Source organism: Molothrus aeneus, chromosome 1 (genome assembly GCF_037042795.1).
Source record: "Molothrus aeneus isolate 106 chromosome 1, BPBGC_Maene_1.0, whole genome shotgun sequence".
In the NCBI taxonomy this organism is placed as follows: Eukaryota; Metazoa; Chordata; class Aves; order Passeriformes; family Icteridae; genus Molothrus; species Molothrus aeneus.
This window is the reverse complement of record NC_089646.1, coordinates 80137313-80158525: the sequence shown is the minus strand read 5'-3', so window position 1 is coordinate 80158525 and position 21213 is coordinate 80137313. Positions and strand designations below refer to the sequence as shown.

General features: G+C 36.4%; 1 long non-coding RNA gene across 1 annotated transcript in view; it reads left to right on the top strand.

Moving 5' to 3' along the window:
* Nucleotides 1-20907, top strand: part of LOC136553896 (uncharacterized) — a 31027-nt gene extending 10120 nt beyond the window's left edge. Inside the window, exon 3 of the long non-coding RNA XR_010783251.1 lies at nucleotides 20506-20907. This is a non-coding gene — a long non-coding RNA (uncharacterized lncRNA). The remainder of the gene's footprint in view (nucleotides 1-20505) is intronic.
* Nucleotides 20908-21213: the final 306 nt, after the last annotated feature.

The window sequence follows — 21213 nt, the reverse complement described above, 5'->3', positions numbered from 1 at the left end:
CATATATCATGTCTCTGCCCCTGATGTTTCAACCCTGAGAACAGATTATTGGATTTTACCTTCACCTGTTCACAAAATGTTTTGTTATTTTGACATCTGGCCCTGGAGAAGGACAGCCATGCTCCACTGACCTCAGTCTAGACATTGGCTACATTAGTCCTCCTAATGTCCAACTGTGCCATTTACAGTGGCTTCAAAGTAGTCAGATTAAAATAAGCCAAGTTGCATTTGACCATTATGCTGGGAAAACACACACACAAAAATCTAATTTACCTTGATATATTCTTTCATTAATGGGCAAGTAAGGCAAATTTTTTTTACAAGTGTTTGCCTAGATTGTACTTTTGAGGACTGAAACTTGTACACATTTTAAAATTTGTAAGCTTGTATTTTCAACACACTTCCATAAGACTAGTTCTTAAAGTAATGCTGAACAAAACGCCCAGCATTCCAGTTGGATAAACACTTCATATGATGGGTGATCCACTGGCTCACGGGTTGGCACAAAGGGTTACAGTGAATGGAGTGAGTGACATCAGGTGGCAATCTGTCACTACTGGGGTTCTGCAGGGCCCCATTCTCAGCCCTATGCTCTTCAATATCTTCATAAACGCCTTGCACGCAGGACTGGAAGGGATACTAAGTAAATTGGCAGATGATACAAATCTGGGAGGAGCTGTTGACTCCCTCCAAGGAAGGGAGTCCCTGCAGAGAGGCCTCAACAAATGAGAGGGGTGGGCAATCACCAACCAGATAAACTCCACTAAGGAAAAGCTGGATTCCACACCTGTGACAGGGAAACACTGGATATATGGACAGACTGACTGAGGGTCCTGGTTGTTGGCAAGTTGAACACGAGTCAGCAGTGCCCTGGCAGAGCCAAGCCTGTCCTTGGGGCAGATCAGGCACAGCATCGCCAGCCAGGCAAGGGAGGGGATTGTCCCACTCCGCTCTGCACTGGGGTGGCCTCATTTCGAGTGCTGGGGGCAGTTCTGGGTGCCACAATATAAGAAGGATATTAAGCTGTTAGAGAGCATCAGGAGGAGGGCAACAATGATGATGAACGCTCTGGAGGAGAAGCCGTATGAGAAGCAGCTGAGGTCACTTGGTCTGTTCAGCCTGGAGGAGAAGGGAAGACCTCATTTAGTAACAACCTCCTCATGAGGGGAAGTGGAGGAACAGGCACAGATCTCCTGTCTGTGGTTACCAGTGGCAGGACCCAAGGGAATGGCCTGAAGTTGTGTCAGGGGAAGTTTAGGTTGGATATTAGGAAAAGGTTCCTCAACCAGAGGGTGGTTGAGCACTGGAACAGGCTTTCCAGGGAAGTAGTCAAAACACAAATCCTGACAGAATTTGTCAAGGGTTTGGATGGTGCAGTTGGGCACATGGTGTGTCTCTTGGGGAGGGTCCTATACAGGGACAGGAGTTGGACTCAATGGTCCTTATGGGTGCCTTCCAACTCAGTTTATTCTATGACTCTCTGATTCTCCAGTGTATTACTGCAGACCAGTCTCAAACTCACTAAAGCAGATGAAGGTTTTCAAAGTTACTCTGTAAAGCCTGAAAAATTTTCATTGTTCATTACTCGCAAACTGCAAAGTACCAGAACAGAACTAGAAGACTGGTTTTTTGGGTACAATTTTAATGTCAGTTTCCTGTTCACCTGTTCTCAGCTTTCTATGGGCTGATGCAGCGTTAATCCAATTTTTACCTACAACAGTGCATTCATCTGAAACAGCCTCAAGTCCATATCTGTTCCGGGTTTTTAATCACGTGTTTCCTATAGTCAGACTAGAAGTGTGCTAGGTGGGTGTGTCGAAGGTTATGGTGTCATGACACCCAGAAAGGGTACTGGAAAGGTGACAGTAGCAGGACTGTCTGGACATTCTCCACTAAGCATAGGAAGGTGTCTGGATGTCCTTGGTCTGCCTAAGAGTAGAAGCACATTCACCACATTATTTATGGGCAGAATAACAGTTCTGTTTTGCTGTGCTGCCAAGTGTAGTAATCAAGAACCAAGACCATTAGCTGCTCCACCTATATTTCTCTAAGTCATCTGTAGCTGCTGCTTTCTTTTCCCTTTTTTCTTTCTCAGGTTTTCTCCTTTTTACAACTGTTTCCTACAAAATAAACAATATTTCCCTAATTGCTTTTCATATCATGTTCTGGTACACCTATCTGTAGTCTAATCTAGTATTTCTGCTACTGTTTTTGGGGTGTTCTCAGCCATGTGCTACTGCTGATATGATTTTCTTAGTATCTTGGGCCTTACAAGATTCCCTTTCCCAAAGGTCCTTTTCACCTCCTGTCAAGTTTGCCTGTTTCTTGCATACCTACTCCTGAGCTGTCAGTGAAATCCAACCATCCTCTCATGGCACTTCTGTTACTGTTGTTAGATTCCCACAAATCCATCTCATCACATCCAGGAGTTTCTCTTGTCTAGTAGTTTACCATGTCCATTCAAGTAGGTAGGTCAAGACTCAGTCAACCATTACCTTGCAGTCCCAGAAAAGTGGGGATAGCTTGAATGATAAAGAAAAAAACAGCAGAAGAGGATATCTCTTCAATAAACACACACAGAATATCACAATGTGTTTCAGAAAAATCGCTTAAGGATGCTAATATCTGTTTTAACAAGCATGGCAATGCATTTTAGATCCCTGTCTTGTTCAGAAGGAAGAATCTAATTTGTACTATGCTCACGAGAGCAATCCCCACTGACAGAATAAACAGCAGAAGGAGGAATGATGCAGGTGTCCTTGCTTACTGAAAGGAGAGGATAAAAGCAATGTGCTCCATTTGCCTCATTCATGATGCATCACTGCCTTCACAAATAATAGCCTGTGTGATTTAGTAATTAAATATCTCTACTACTTCCCACCTTATGTAATCACATTTAGTTTTAGGACTGTAGCACTCAAGAAGACCTTCTGACCCATCAAATATACCCAGCTGTGAATTACAGCCATCCATTTAACAAATATCTAATCTAGAAGGGACCGTACTGACACACCCTGAATCACAAAGCACTTCAGTGCCTTAGAAATTAAGAACTTTAGTGTGAAAGATCACAAAAATAGAAGGAGGGCAGGAACAATCAAGTGTATCAGCAATCCCCATATCGACAGAATGGCAGATAGCTTTTTTTAGGTGAATGTGCTCTAATGAGCCTATGAAACCTATGACACATGGTGATACAGAGGAAGGTAAAAATAACTTGGGTACCACAGCAGCAAAAATACCACCTCATCAGAATGATGAGTTTTTCCATAAATTTTGTATCCATGTAGTTCAGTACATAGAGGGGCTTCAATAATACCATGGAAAATTATAGTATGTACCTGAAAGAGCAGAAATAAAATGATGTGAGGATTTTTAACTTGCAATTTCTTTCCTTTTAAATTTACTGCATGACCATTTTACTGGGTTTTTTTTAGATTTTAGTTTTTCTTGAAACTTATGAAATTTCATGTGTTGAAAGATATTAGACTGATAAAGCCTATGTAAGGATATAGTTATAAAGGTAAACATTATTTTAGAAATTCTATTTTTTGTAGGGAAGCTTTAAATACCACAAGCATTTTTTGACAATATATTTGAATTTTCAAAAGAAATCCAGTACTTTGTTATTTACAGTGCTTTCACAGCTGATATACAATATAGACACTAACAAAATTATAAAAATAATATATATTACTTTTCCTAATTTTTCTGACTTTTTCTTAATGACAATTTTTACTGTAAGTAAAAATTATGTTGTAATTTTGCTTACAGTTATATTTGTTTCAGTATGTCAAGCATGTAGGGGAGAACAGTAAATGGTAACATCATTTGAAGAACAAGAGAAGGATATTACTATCTAAGAAACATTTTCTCTTTGAATTTGATTTCAATGATCCTTTCATGCACATGTCAATTCAGGTTTATAAAGCAGTTGCTTTGCTGTAGGTTGTATAATTTAAATGCAAAACTCATAAATTAATTGTTAATAAATAAATTAATATAAGTAATTAAATATAACTTGTTGTTTTCCATGATGGTTTTTGAAATAATGAAAAATCTTTGGAAATATTTATATATAGGAGATATTTCTGTTATCAAGAGAAATATGATTCCTCTAGGGGATTGTTAGGATCAGGAAATTTTCAATACTTTAAAGCAATGCAGTTTGTTAATATTTTTTGCATTACATAGATAATGAATCTATGAAGGAACAGGACTGTGGAATATTAATGTAAAATGGTAATCTCTGCTGTGTTATGTTTAAGGTTTGTTCAAGTGGATCTTAGTCTGGGCATTTCAAATACTATCTTGCCATATCTCACTTTAATTGTACATTTCAATTACTCTGAAGAGTTTTCAGTTAAGTATATTTTGTGTGGAAAATTATTCAGCTTCCATTTTTTTAATATTAATAATCTGCAATTGATGTCACCATTCTTTATGTTTATTTCACAAGTATTTAGTTAGATGTGGGACCAGCTGAGGAGTATCTGTTATTTGAGTTTGTACAGCAGATTTTGTATTTCATAATAAGCTTCCAATGCTTCATTTGCTTTTTAAGTTGAAAAGTTTTTAAATAACTCATTTAAGAATGACAGAATCTATAATGGAAAATATGATGATATTTTACATAATTACTTTCAGGGTTACTTAGTTGTCATCACTTTAATTTGAAATGTAGATGTATCAGTTAACTTTAGGAAGGGAAATATTAGATGCTTGGATTCTGTGAGTTCCTAAGATATATTCCAGTCTCCAGCCACAGGGTTTTTTTCCAAAATATCTTCAGGTGTTAAATAAGGAGGGTTCCATTCTACAGATTTCCTCTCTGCCCAAAAGGTGTGTTGAAATAATTGCAGTCCCAACGGTTAAATTTCCAAAGAAAGAACCTGAAGAATATGCTTAAGAAGTCTTAATTATGAATATGTAGGTCACATGCATTGCTTCTGTAGCTTTAGAAACATACCAAAGCAACCCATCTTGTACAATCAATTTCTTCCAAATATTTAATAATGAAAGCATGGAAAAGTCACCAAACCTTACATTCAGAAGTGTCTGTGCTCTCTATACTATAATACTTACAGCCATGACAAAGTTTCTTGTGGATGAAGAGTAATGCTTTAAGCATGATGCTCTGAGAAAAATGACACCAGAATTCAGATTAGAGGTTGTTTATTCATAGTCATACTGGATATTGATAGTGCTGACTGGAAATTCTAGAAAACAGTGAGAAATATTCCCAAGGGCCAGAAATTGGTTAGTGATGATTTTCTGCACATTATGACTGTATCAAAGGTCAGCTTGTGACTCCCAGCACATGCAGTACAAACATTTAAATTCTAGAGGACTCTTTAGCTTTATCCATCTTTTGAGATATGCTTTTCAAAAACATTGTCTTTTATGTTTTAGGAACTCCTACAGCTATATGTAGCAAATGATTATGTAAATATAGTTAATATAGATAATGAGACATTACTTATTTCTTTTGAGAAATGAGATTTAAGCAGGAAAAAAAAGAAAACTAAAAAGTCCAAAAACCTCAAAAGATTCAAGAAAAGTTGGTCAGTAAATATTTGTATTTTTCTAAAAAGGAGACAGTCTTTGTGAATTATGAAGACTAAGCAGGGATTAATTTGAAATTTCATTTACCTTTTTTTTTACTACCAATATTTACTTTTAATTAATAGCTTACTAACAACATTTAAGCATAAGATATCACAGTAAAAAGAAAAACTGGGCAATCATACCTTGCTAAAGTATCTGTTCTCTCTGTTCAAATGAGGCAGTTTCATTTCAGTAATAGAACTGGCCAGCTCTGAATGGTTATGTTTGGGACATGAACAACCCAGACATCTCCATGACAAGATTAATTTTTTGGCAGGTTTGATCAAACTTTCAACCCAAATAGGAAGAATGTGAAAATAGTGCAACTTGTTCTTTCTAGATCCTTTTCATTCAAATCACTGACATTTTGAAGAAGCAGACCTGGAGAAGCAAGAGGCCTCAGAGATCTCAGAACTGTCCTTTAGAAAAACAAACAGGAAATTAACTCATTATAATCACTGAATATCGTCCATATTACTGTATGTTCTCTGTTCTTTAAAGATGCTTTAAGGATGCTTTAAGGATGACTCTATAGACCTCTGAAATTATGGGACCCCATTCCTGACAATCTACAGAGCATCTCCTAATCTTTAAGGTATTAATATCAATAAAGTTTGATGTTATTTAATTTAACCCTGATAATTGTCTATGACATCCTATTAGCAAGGTCTGTCTTACTGCAAACAAAGAAGCTTGTTTTGCTCTCCCATCAAACCTATTTTTCCTTCTGCTCAGACAGAAAACATGTCATGTATATAAATATTTCCACATTCCCCACAAAAACAATCCTTTTAGGTCAAAAGAAGCTTTGGGAAAGTAAGAAGACATATAAAAAGGGTGTCTATTTTTTCTGCTGATGTAGAAAGTTGTTTCTTAGCAGCAGTGGGTAAAAGGAAAGAATGATAGGGTAGTAAAGTAAACATGGCTAGGGATGAGAAAGGCCAAAGAGAAAAGACCATATTTACTTCCCTGTTTTTTTTTTAATAAAACTGTTCTCTCTGTGGTGGACTGTAAGGCAGATACTCAATGCCTTGAGAGACAGAAAGTAGACATGCAATTCAGGTGTCAACAGGCACTAAATTGGAGACAAAAATTGCCATTTGGAATACAAAGTGAAATGAGTGCTGTATCACTGAGTGCATCTGGTTTAAGTCCAAAGTAGTAAGGGTGCTTAGAATTTCCCCCTCACAATCTGTAAAAAGTTAAATACTTTAGGATCACTACAACTGTAAGGCTGTAATCCACACTGAAAAACAGACCAGAGAGAGGTATGAGGAAAACCCTGCTAGCTAATGATATGAAAAGTTGTTGGTTGTATGTTTATAGGATAACTCAGGTTGGAAAGAATCTCAGAAAATTTCTGGTCCAGTTGGCTGTGGCATCAGACTAGAATACTCACCATTTTTTTCTACGTTTTTGAAGGTATTCAGCAGCAGAGGTTGCATACAATCTCCGGGCAAGCTGTTTCTGTCCTTGAATTTTTTTTCATTTATCAGGCTGGATCTTCTCTAGTTCCTGGCTTTGTCTGTTGTCTTGTGTTCTCCTATCATACACCACTGTAAAGTGCCTGATTCTCAGAAGAAGAAGCAGAAAATGTTACATTGCCAAAAAAAGATCTGTGATGCTTTCATGCTGAATGTTGGCTAAAAGACTGAAAGACATTTTCTGTTTCCTTGTAGTCTACAGTCATGTTGAGATTGCCTTCTCAGTTCTGAGAAGCCATTATTCACACGTACAAACACAAAACTTCTGCACAAAAGCAGTTCTCCTAAGAGGTCTTTATATATTTTTTCTGCTCATCTCCAAAGAGGGATTGCAGGTTACCCATGGATAAAAAAAGTAAAAAGCTGAGTTATTTTACTTCCTAAAATTCACTAACCTTAGTAGGCAGTAAATTAAATCTGTATTAATTTCAATTTTTCATTTGTAGAGGACTTGATTAAAAGGCACAGATAATGTTCTGAAGCTATTCAAGTTGCTGATCTGCAATGATTTCAATAATCTTTTTTTTTCCTCTGAGATTTATAAGTTTGCAATAAATGTTGCGCCAAGCCAAAAGTGGCAGAGATTAAGGTAATTCTTTCATTTGAAAGCAGAGGGACACTATTCATTGGATCCAATGAAGAACTTGCTTTTCTTGACCCTACCAAGTAGCTCAGACCCTCACCTAATTATTGTTTCTGGATTTCACTCTCACATCCAATTTGGATCTTCTGAGTATTCAGAACTCCTACTACATTTAGCTTTGGCAAGTTTGCAGTGCTGTTTTGAAAATTTGGTAATTAATTTGCAATTTTTGTTACTAACAGTTCATAAAGGCATTCTAAAATTTATTTTTCTAGTTGGTTGTACGAATTTCAAGCCATATGGTGCAATCAAAATAATCCTGAAATGAAGTTTTATCATATTTAACATATCTTCCATTCATAAGCCTCTGTTCTGCTGATGAAGGACATTGAGTCTCAGCAAATCTGTATCTGACATTTGTTACACTCTTGAATTTATGTATGCACACCCCAATTACTTAATTAGGGCTAAAATCTTTCAAGGCTAAATAGCCTCATATTTTCATTTTCATTTTCCCTGCTTGAAATATAGGTGTTGTGCTACAGCTCCCAAACCTCCAAGACCAGGGCCATCATCCTGTAACTCCCAAAGTTAAACAGCATGAACATTTCCTTGTTTGACTCTTAAACAGCTTATTGTAAACCCTGAAATGTGACTGATTTATCTATCACCTTATCAATCTATTCTTTCCCTATTTTGTTGCTGTTTCATATCACTTTCACTACTGATAAGTTAAAAGGTTGGCTTGTGAATATCCTTTAGCTGAACATTGAAATAAAAATTTAAAAAAAAGAGACATTACAATTCTTAAGAAAAAAGGCATTGGCCCATGTCATTACAGGAAAAAAATCAATAGCTCACTGCTATAATGAAAAGCTATCTATAATTCTGATTGATAGCTTCTGATAAAGGTTCTTAAATTAGAATCCTGGTCCAAAGTAACACATGAAGCACTAAAGAATGAGCTTTTTGCTTACTACATTAATGAATTGAAGAGGTATATAAAATTTTAACTAAGCAACATATACTGGTTAAAAGATGCATGGTTATGATACAGATGATTCAAAAATAGTACCTAGCATATTTAAAATACACTATTAATTTTTCAGCGTTTTCAGTAAGACATAATTCTTCCTGCTCTTTTTGTTGTTGTTGTTGTTATGTTGTTTTGTTCTGTTTTGCTATATTTTTTTCCAAAATATACAAATGTTATGCAGGGACCTGATCTCTTAAAGAAATTCAAAAAAGATCAAAATAAAATGTCCTTTTAATGACCTCAGAAATAAACCTAAAATTGGATCCTCATCACTCTGAAGTGTGAAGGAAGAAAGTAGAAATTGAAGTATTATTAACCAGGACTAAAGGATAGCATATGTACAATCTTCATATGAGTTGATACTGAAGAAATGCAAAATGCAATACAGAATAAGATTTTTCTAAAACAATGCAGAAGATTTTGCAAAAAGCCTTACCGAAACATGATTAAACCCACATTCTTTTTCACTATTAAAGATTTATCAATCTAATTAACAATAATCCTCCTTCTACAGCTTGTATTAACACAGGAGAATAATGTTCAATGCAAAAATAACTATCAAAATTGTACATAGAGCTAATTTTATCAATTTCCACCTAATTCTATGCTTCAGCTATGTAAATAGAAATGTGAAAGAAAATTATGTAGCTAATAAGGCATCTACAGGAAATAAAGCAAATGGATTCTTCTCTGTGAATGGTATTTAAAAGGATATCTGCTTCAAAATATGCATTAAAAGAATAAGGAGAAAAAAACCAATGTTTTGATAACACCAGAGTTTTCATGTCTTAGCCTTCCCAAGATATCTCTCAGTGGCTGCTTCAGTAGAAGAATACATTGTAAATTGATTTTCAACCTTTTGAAAAAGGGCAGTAGCTGAGAAAGAAGGGAAGAAAAACATTCTATTTTGAAACACTTCCCACTTTCAGACTGTGATGTTGTACAACAATAAGGGTGTGGCAAAAACTAGATTCTCTGGAGCCATACACTTCCACAGCTTTCCTGGCTGGTGTAAAGATGGATAGTTGCCAAGACAATGTAAATTCCATAGAGATTTCTTATCTGACTTCCTTCTCTTTTTCATCATAAAAAAATGTCATCCAGACCACAGAAAGAATATAAAACACTGTTTCTTCATCTTAGAGTAGATCCTCTTATCTAAGAGTATGTGACTTTTAAAAAAAATTTGTAAAATAAACACACTTTCAATTCATAAGACAATGCAGTTTCCTTTTTCTTAGTGGAAGACAGCACATCCAATCCATCCTCTTACATATGGCAATCTTTATTCCTTTTATTTTTCTAGTCAAGACCTAATTTACTGGGCCCTGGAGCTACAGATGCCTCTGAAGCCTTCTCTGTTTTGTTGGATAGGCTGTGAACAAAGAATTCTTTTGTATGTGATGCTCTAATATAATTTGAACTAAAATAGATTCAAGACGCAGCAAGCAAGCAAACTAGATAACTGTCGGAATAGAAAACCAAGTCCATAATTCTAACATAAACAATTGCAGAGTTGAATAAATAGACATCTGAGCAGTTATCAGAGCACTTCCAATAATGCATTTTTAATACTTTAAGAAGTGAGTGCAGAAAGAAATCAACGTAGTCCCTCAGGCTATAAGGAGCTTCAAGTGGCTTTTATCTTACATCCTGTTAGATTATTAAAAGTTTGTAATTATAACTATATTAATATTTCAAGGCTTCTTACCTCACAAAACCTTCAAACAAGTTGAAACATAAGAAAAACACATGGTAATAATAAAGAATATTGAAAATGTTAAATTCCATTTATGGTTTTCTGATCATACCTTTTTGTATCCTAATTTAATTTGAGGCATAGTTATGATTTTATGGTTCTATGTGTAGTGTGTAAGTACAGAATAGAAAATGCAAAATCTGTTACAGCAGATTCAGTGCAGGCATGAGCAATATATAGGTGGCATTTAAAATTATCAGCCTTGATTGAATGGTTTTATACTTGCAAAATAATTTTGGAAGTCTCAACAGAGGTATGGATTAATATGACAAATACACTGTTTTTAATTCTGTTCAAGAATATGAAAAACTTGGTAACAAGATGAATGACAACTAAAACTTGATACAAAACCTGATATTCTTCATGTGACATCAATACTTTTGTGCACATCAAGCCATCCTCAAAGTTTCCTGCATGTAGTGATTGCTGCAATACACAACATGCTATGCAGACAAGTAATTCTTCACTGTCACTAATGTCTTAACACTCTCCTAGAATGAGAGGAATGAATAGGAATCCAGTGTCAGCTAAAATTAGTGTCTCTTGATGGCTCAGAGGAGAGGGAAACTGGGAAAGATTAGTCCTGTCTCTCCAAATAGAAAGAAAATCTGATGTTAACTCTCAAGTGCTGGAACTGAATTCTCTTAATTCAGAAGAAACTTAGATTCTGTTTCACTAGAGTAAAATTCAAAGTCAGGCCTAGGTTGGTTCTGAACCCAAAGAGAAAGAACTTGCATATGTGAAGGGGCAGAGCTTTTTGATAGTTGAGGTCTTATTTACATATCCAAACAAATGGTTATATTTCAGAATAGACTAGTACATCACGGGTTAGGTTATTTTAAAAAATCTGCCATGATGGTCTTTGTGGGTTCCAAGTATGAGGAAAAAATGATTGCATTTAGCTGTCTGAAAGCTTTGCTGTACTTTTTGAAAATCGGCTTCATCTGTGAGTCTTCAGCACTCTGTAAACAAATTACTGCTTCATTCATATTGCACTTTGCTATAGAATTAATAATACAACAAATGTGTGTTTAAAAGCACATGCTGTTCATTACTTCTTCCTATGGAAAAACACTTGCATACATAAAGAGTTAAGCACCAAAGATATGAGCTATCATTTTTTTATGCCATGCCTCTTTTACTCTGAGAGTTACCTGAGTGTACTGTCTAGAAGCTGACATGCAGTGTGCTACATGTAGTAATTAGATTCAATACTTCTGCTGCAGCTCCTGGAGATGGATTTCACCTGCTGATTTCTGATGAATACCATGTTAATGGGAAACTAGATAAGTATTGGATTGTATGTAGCTGGTAATTTTTTTTCTGGCAAAAATAAATTATTTACACCTCTTTAAAGAATGTTTTAAAATACAAATGAGAATCTAACTCTGTTTAGTAACTTCCATAGAGAAAATAAAAATTGCTAAAGAAAATAACTTACTGCACAATAAAAGTGAAATACAAATAAATGCGAAATAAACGTGAAAATCAAACATTTTAAAATCTCACAAGAATTTACGTTTAATTCAGAGTCCACCTCATACCTTAGTGTTACGCACAGGAATAAAAGAGAATTCTATTCACTTTTAAATATGCAGAAGATGTGAGAAATACAGTGTAAGGTGTGGCTAGAGTGACATTCACTTTCCTTAAATGAAGTGAAAATTTAGAATATTGAAAATAGTGGTCATAACTCAAGGCAAATCAATGACCCTCTTATTAATATCACCAAACACTAAGAGAACCTACAATCTCTGGTAACACTGAATTCTGATAATTGCTATAGTTCCTGGCTATCCAAACCTCATCCTGGTTTCACAGAGAATTTTAGGTTTGCAAAATGAATCTGTCATTATTCAAATTTTAATCTTATGATATTTTTATACTGCTGATATATCAAAGGCAATGTATGGCAAAACATTGATATTTACTCTTAAAATATGTTAGAAAATAAGTTTTTAATTAGAAGTGCATACAAACCATGATTTTTTCAATATTTATTAACTCGTTATTCTTTTATTATGCAAAACAGCAGCATAAGCCTAACTACATGACTAAAAATCTGTCTAGAAAGAAAGAAAATTAAAGATAAAACAGAAAATTTCTTCACAAAGTTTTCTCCAGAATTACTGAGGTTAAGAAGAAAATTTTGTGATGCATAATCCTTTGTGTAATCTCTGAGTTAAAGAAGGAGAAACAAGGTGTCTCCATTTTCTTCTGACTGAGTGAATTTACATCAATAACTTCTTTTTAATGTAGTATTGCTGCTGCAATGACAGCTTAGAGATACAGGCAAGACAAAGATTACAAGTGGCATTAACATTTTTGTTACATCCATCGATAGAAAAAAACAGAAAAGGTTTCAGGCAAACAAATGCTTCAGATCAGGACAAAAATCAGAAAACAGAGGGAAAAAATCAGAAAACAAATTTGGAAGAACCAATGGGAATTTAACTAGATATATATCAGTTATACTATTTCTGAAAGATAGTGCAGCTGCTACCTAAGAACTGGAAAAATATTTGGGATGAGGGCAGTGACTTCCAATTCTCAAAAAAGATCAATTTCTGAGAGCTGAGATAGTAGCAATCTCCTAAAACAAGGATAGAGACAAGTAGTTTATGGTCTTTGTGGTCTCTAGTTTTAGACTGTGAATCTTTGTACTCAAGGAAAAAGTTTCTACAGCAGGAGGCTGCCAAATATATGCTTTTAATTACTGGTATTTTTTAATTACTTATTGGCGCTGCTCTTAAACCCTGGACTACTTTCCCTTTCTGCAGTGCAAGTACTAACTGCAGGACATTTCATGTTAGGTGCTTATAATTCAGATAGTTCTTGAGTGTTAATTCAAAGGACTTTCAAAAAACGGCATTGGCAACATTTTTCATAAACCTTAAAAAACTCCCAACAAATAGGAGGAGGAGTAAAACTTCTGGCATGTCCAAAAATTATTTGTAGGGTAAACCCCAGGAAATGAGATGAAATATTCAGCCCTCAGAATGGAGGCTGGCCAGCAGTAGGGTCCTGCAGGGAACTGTGCTAGTTAGTTTAATCTCAGATACCCATGAAGAGATTAAGCAGTGAAGAGAAAAATCTGCTAGTATCCCAGGTTACTCAGAACAAGAAAAGTATGGGCTGCTTGTAAAATTGCAGGAGGCAAATTGAGAGGCAATAGAATGTCAGCTGAATCTAATTGTGAATGAATATAAAGGATAGCACATAAGGAATGTGGTTTGAAAGTGTAACTGGGAAAGTGAAACGCTGGGTTTATGCTGATTACTCACCTTATGGCCATACGCCTCCCTCCCAAGGCAGAGGCACATCCTCAGTGAAGTTATAGCATTGAGAGCCCTGGTGAATGACCTTGGAGAGTCTGCCTTCAAGGAGATGGACTCTTAGACTCTGCCAGAATGGCCATGCTGAGGAGTCAGTGGGTTGATTGCTTTGGGGGAAGTGTCTCCACAATACATATCTTTATGAGTAATTCTATAGCTTCAGTCAGGCGCATATGATTTGCTCAGTTTCTCAAGCTAGTATAAAAGTACTCAACACACCAGATGAAGTGGATTAGGTAACTTATTTTGCTCCTGAAGTGCCAAATAATATCACTTGAAGTAGAGAGAAAAGAATAAAGAACAAAAGAAAGCCACTGAAAGCTACTAAGAATCTAAAGTTCCTATGGGATAAAAACATAGACAGAAATTTTTGAGATTGGCAGTATCTCTTCTCATATTTACAGCCAGTGTGTTGGGTTGACCCTGGCTAGCAGCTGAGCAAGTCAGTTGTTGGCTTATTTCCAGCTCATTGGGATGGGAAAGAGAATTGGAAAATAAAGCCAAGAAAATTTGAGGATCAAGATGAAAAGACTTTAATAGATAAAACAAAGCTCACATGGAAGCAAAGCAAAATAAGGAACTTTTTCATTATTTCCCATTGGAAGTCCCTTTCTCCCACATGTTCCAATTGATCATGATATCATGTGGTATGGAGTATCCCTCTGGTAAGTTTGGTCAGCTGTTCTCAGACATTTTCTTCCTGGTTTTTTGCACACCCCCATCCTGCTCATGAAGGGGAGAGAATGGGAAAAAGATAGAGCCTTGTTGCTGTGTGAATATTGCTCAGCAATAGGCAAAACACTGTTGTGTTTTCAACACTGGTCTAGTTACAAATCCAAAAAAGAGAATGATTGTATGAAACAATTCAATCAGGCTGTGATTCAATGAAATCAACTCTGTCCCAACCAGACCAAGTAAAGTCAGTCAAAACAAGGAGTACAAAACAATGAATAGTAAGCAGCAGCCTATTGTTAAAAGATACTTTTTCCAAAGATAATATAAAGTAAACAAAATGAACCAACCAGGTAAGATTTCTCCCCTTAGAATTTAAAAAAAATTAATTGAGTGAGAAGAGTACCACTGAATAAACTGCTATGTGTTGCAGTTTGGAAGGCAACAAAGTGACCTAAGAATGAATTCTAGTCTATTTCTTTTCTGGCTCTGCACACCATGATGGTTTTTGAATGTTTGTTCCCACAGAGAAGAAGGAAATTGTTCCCCAGTCCAACCATAAAGAAAATAGTAATAGGAAATAGTATGGACATTTAATTGGAGGATAAAATGGGATTTCTCTAGACATAAGGAATGGTGGAGTGACTATCACTTGGAATTTTTAAGAAACCTTGATAAGCATGTGTTAAGAAGAGATGGGTATGATTACATTGGTCCTAGGTAATTTTCTCTTTCCTCTACCCTCTTAATTTCACTTCTTTTGTTATAGTTCATGATTTTACTACTGATGCCCTACAGGACTGTTTTTCCCTATAGTTCAGATAAAAGAACTGTCATTGTCAGGAGGTAAAAATCAAGACATACACACACAAAAAGCTTTCCACTATCTTTGAAGTACCTACTTAAAAAGTAAAATAACTTACGCAAGCACAAAGCTGCGTAAGTTTGACACATGTCCATACACTGTATTTCATGGCATTTGCTTTCAGGCTTTCATTCCTACATTTCATGTTCCATATTGCTTGAAATAACTGTCATTTCCCTTTCATGCTTTGTTTCCAAGGTCTATCATAGGTTTAATTTATCCATTGAGAAGATAACAGGTGTGCTTTGTCAATTACAGCAGTAATGTAAACATGCTTTCTTGACTTTCAAATGTGTGTTTGATTTGCAAGTGGCAGGAAAAGGTAGAAAGACCACAAACAGTGTAATCCTTGCAATGAGAGCTCATGAACAAGGTGTTCAATAAATCAATACAAATACAATTGTGAATAATTAAGGTCTGGAACCTTGTTTCCTTAGTCTGTTTTCTGGTGCTGTGTTGACAGATATAAAGTTGAGCATAGCAATGACATGGTATTTTGTAGAACTGACTAGGTAAATCGGTCAGTTCTACGAAAGTTCATAAGGAATTTTACATCAAAATAGAAACTGCTAAAATAGTGACGTTATCTGTCATGGGTAGTGCAGTACATATGGTATATTTTTTGGGTACAAGGTTAAAAATCTTATTTATATCTGCAATTATTGAGTAGTAGTAATGGATTATTACTTACCACATTTCTAATTTCTCTTTTGTGTTAAAATCCTCTTCTTCTAACTCAAGCTCTTGGCCTATGTTTTCTTTTTGCTGCCAGGTTCAGCTATCTGAGGAGCAAAGGCAAAACAGAATACCGAGCAGCAGAGAGGAGGAAAAATTGCTATTTTTCCAGATTTTTGAGCACACCAGAGGGATAGCAGATATCATGACACAGCAGGGGCACAGAAGGATGCATTAAAACTACTCAAGGCTCTGTGAGGCTGCTTGAAAACTATCTGATAATGGTTTCAGCATGCTGAGGGTACTTTCTTTGGTACTGACTGGTACAATTGCCATTGATGCTTTGGAGACCTTTTTCCTGACAGAGCTCCAAGGGAACTATATCCATGTTCAGCTGCAGAGCTCTGGGGAATGCTTGGTCCCAGAGACCTCCCAAGTGTGAGATGTGCTTAGCTTGAGGCACTGAGTCACTCAGTGCAGGAGCTGAAGGAAGAGGTTTACAGGTTGTGTACAGGGAAATTAAAAGGTGCTTGAGTGAGTCTTCACTGAAAATTGCAGAGACAACAGCATGACCCATACAAAGCAGCAAAGGAGAAACAGTGTGAGGTCATGATCAAACAAGCAGTAGGGGTTCACTCTCAAGATGGAGAAAGCTGGAAGTTTATGAGTTCTGGTTCCTGCTTCACTTGCAGATCTGAAACTTAAGACTTTTTAAAGTAGGTGGAGAAAGCCTCAGAATCGTGGGTCACAATGCTCATGTGTTAAACTGCTAATATGTTTTCTGGAAGAGCAATAAAGTGAGGTACAAGAGAGCTACAAGATTTCTAAAATGTACAGAAGACTTTTTAAATGTAAGTAATCAGTGAATCAATTCAAATGTTTTCTTGGGCCAGTTATTTACTCCCAAGTAAGTAAAAACTGGTTTAAGATATTAAGGTTAAGGACAACCTTGACTGCAGTGACTGTGAGACTATGAAGTTTAAAATCCTGAGAGAAGTAAGCAACACATATATTGGAATTTTAGCCTTGGACTTAAAAGAGCAGATGTTCAGCTCTTTGTGGACCGGCTTGGCAAGATTCCCCATGAATCTTGCCTGGAGTTCAAAGAGCCCAAGAAAACTGCACAGACTCCTCTTGGGAGGCTTCAGTGACAGCTTACTTAAAGGGAAAGAACAGTCCATTCCAACACAGAGAGAGCTGAGCAATCACAGCAGTAGGACAGTGTAGATGAACATGGAAATTCTGTCTGATAAAAAAAAACCCAAAAACGTATTGCCTTTGTGTGTAGCAATTTAGCTAAGAAAGCTAAAGGTTAGCTGGAGTTGAATACAGTGATGGAGGTAACAGAAAACAAGAAGGGATTTTGTAAATACATTGACAGTTGGAAGAAAGGCTAGGAAATGGGTCTGCTGTTCAGTGGAGCAGGGGACTTAACAACTAGGGATGTGGAATACATTTTCTTTGCCTCAGCTTTCACTGGTAATATTTACTAGTGAAATATTTATCATATTTACTCAGGCATTGCATGTCCCTGAGCCCTCTATCAGAGTCTATAAAAGTGAAGCTCTACTCACAGTAGAGGGAGAGTCTGGAATCACTTAAGCTAGATAGAAATTGAACAGCCCTTGGAACCAGATGGAATGCCTCCTCCAGCGCTGATGGAGATGGCTGATGGCACTTTAGGGGTGCTCTCTGTCATTTCCTAATGGTCATGAGAGCTGGGAAAAATTCTTAATGACTGGAAAAAGGCAAGTGTCATACCCATCTTAAAGATGGGCCAGAAGGGAGATTCAGTTAGCAAGCTGATCAGCCTCACATCAGTCTTGTGAAAAATTTTGGAGCAAATCCTCTTAGAACCACTCCCAAATATGTGAAGGACAAGAGAGTGACTAGAAACAGCAAGCTGAGATTTACAAAGGGCAAGCCATGCTTGAACAATCTCATGTCTTTTATGATAAGATGCCTAGTGTGACTCCCAAAAGGATGGCAGTGAATGCTTTATACTTTGACTTTATTTAACAAAGCTTCTGACACCATCTCCCATAGTTTCCTTGTCACCACATAGGTAAAACATCATCTGGTCTCAAAGAGCTGTGATCATTGCCTAGTCCATCTGAAGGTCAGTAGCTAGGGGCCATCAGGGACCAATACTGGATCCAGCATTGTTTGATGTCTCTGCTAAAGCCTGAAGGATGGGACAGAGTGCACTCTCAGTGAATTTGTGAATGATGCCAAATGTGGGAAGTGATCAGTATGTTAGAGGACATGGGCACCTGGGCAGAATGGAGGAATGGTCTGATAGAATGTCATTAAGTTCAATGAAAGAAAATGCAGTCTTATATCTAGAGTGGGATAATCCTATGCAACAGAACAAGGTGGGAACTGACTATCAAGGAGGTCTGAAGAAAAGGATGTGCTCAGCTTGTTATCCATGTTGGATAACAAGTTGAGCATGAATCAGCAATGAACCCTTGCAGTAAAAAAACCAGCTGCATCCTGGACTGTATTAGTAAGAGTGTAGCCAGAAGTTTCAAGGAATTGATCCTTCCAACTTATTCAGCACTTATGAAATTATATTTGGAGTTCTGTGTCCAGTTTTGGGTTCACCAGTACCAGGAAGATACTGACATCATAAAGAATCCCAGTGGGGCCCACCAAGATTGTTAGGGTCTTGGGGCACATGATGCACTAGGACAGACTGAGACAATGTTATTAGTTCAGTCTGGAGAAGAGAAGGCTAAGGGGAGATCTTATTGCTTGTTTCTTGTGAGGATACAGAGGAAACAAAACTAGACTCTTCTCAGAGAGTGACAAGTCAGGATGAAGGAGGAACAAGTTGGAACATGGAAAATTCTGATTAGATACAAGGATTATGCTTTGCTTTCCACAAGGTGAAGTAAAATGAAAGAAGAGGTTGTCCAGAAACTGTCCTTGGAATTGTTCAAGACTTGACTAGACACAGCCCTGAGCAACATAATCTAATGAGACTTACTTTGAGCAGTGGGTTGAATGAGATGCCCTCTGGGGCTCCCTTCCAATCTAGATAATGGCATGATTCTACAGTTCTACAGTCCTGTTAAAAATAGATGCAGCCAAGAAACACTTTTCGGTTGACTTTTGTAGAGGATAGAGTAGCATGCACAAAAAGATGAGAAGGGGACAACAGGAGAAATAGGGAGGTACCTTGTACCAGTGGTGAGTTGTTAACTGATGGTCCTTCTGTGCTTTGCAGTTCCTGCTTATGCACATGATGAAAACAATTTGAGGTACTTGGTGCTAAAAGAAAATTTTTAGGCCACAGGCTGTTTTTTTTTTTTTCCCAAAAGGCAGTATGAAGCAGGATTTAACATTGCAGATGACTGGGAGGTGATAACATGATATTTCTTAAGTACAACTTCAATGCAGAAAGAGCTTTGAGGTAAAATGAGGGAAAGTAAATTCCTGTCAGTTATCACAACTCTAAATTTTGATCTGTGTTTATGCTTAAATGCTATCCTGACTTGGCTTTCAGCTTCAAGCAACTTTTGCTGCTTCATTCTTTTTGCTTCGCTTGTTTATCATGCATTTGTGTTTTAAAGAAGGAATGAAGTGGCATTGTCAGTCTCCAGTTTCAATTATCTAGAGTCAGAACTTTTTTCCTTAGTAAGGAATAGCATTTTTTCCTTAACTTGTACTTTGAAAGTTAATTTTGGAACCTCAAAATTAAGCCTTAACTTTCCTTGAATATTAAACTTTGTCAGTGATTTAAAGGAGAAGCTCGCACTCTGTTTACTCTGTGACCATTGAATGCATTTGCAGAAGAAGTGATTAAGTAATTAAGAAAAATTAGAACTTGTTTAAAAGTTATCATTAATAAAAAGAAAACTTATTCATTGTTCCCAAGATGTTTTTGTTGAATTATTAATGGAATATGGATGAAGCTGAACACCTGACTAGAATTTTTAGCGCTAAAAATTTGATGAAACTTACTTGCCTGTAGGAGCCCAAGCAGACAATAGCTGCCTTTTTGTAATTAGAGAATTATGACTTTTTTACCAATAAGCTTTCTACATAATGAAGGTCTCTTTCTCATTTGCCTTCTTCCTTTGAATATCTTTGTCTCAGTTTTGCTTTGACTTCTCTTCTCATATACTGTGGTTATGTAGAAACAGAATAAAAATAGCTTTTTTTATGAGATAAAAATGAATTCTGCAGGGTGTTTACAAACACAGAGCAAATCTGAGCAACTTGCCACAAGTTGGCAAATGCAATCTGAGTGCCAGCCAAGAAAAATTTCAAACATGTTCACAGTGTGAGTCAAAATCCTCAGATTGTTCTGATAACACTGCCAGTTGTTTTTCCCTTGCATTTTAAGTCTGCTATTTTGTGATGCCTTCTACTGAATGATTATAGGTTACCAGAAGGCTTTAATTTTTTGTTGTTATGTAAAGTTTTTGTTCTGGAAAGCTGTACTACTAAAAATCTAAAATTACTCATGCCATCTTTACAGGTTATTTTGCCCATCTGAAAGATGGAATCAGCCTATTAGACTTAAATGGCTTCTGCCAATGCCTCACCAAGCCAGTCTTCCCTTCACCTGGGACTTGAGGAGAAGGAATAAAAAGGGAAGAGATCGCAGAGTTATTGTGGAGAGCAAGTTGTTTTTTTCAGACCTGTAGTGTAACTTCCCTGTCGTTTCTAATCACTGCACTGTCACTGGATTTGGGTGTTCTAATCGACTTAATTGACGTGATGCAAGCACTCTTACCTGCTTCTATTCAGTTCCAGTCTCTTGACTTCCCCTCACCATCGTATATATGATCACTAAAAGGTCTGTTTAAACTGCTACTTTGCTCCAACTGGACAGGTTTCTACAAATTAAATATAGTTAAGAAAAATCACTATTTCAGTATATCCCTCTCTTCTTCTTCTTAACATACATTTACATTGGTAATACATACTCTGTACTGACTTTGTTCTACAAATTGTATGTGTTTATGAGACTTTTTTTACATTTTGTACCAACTTGTATTATGTTGCCACTAGGTTAATAATAAAAGTATTTTACTCAGTTTTGATTTGCACATCATTAATTAAAAAAATATGATGTACTAGATTTAGATATCTGGAAATATATTTATATATATATACATATAATAGATTTACTAATCCTACATCACACCTTTTAATCCTCCCCTAGACTTATAAATCCTACTTG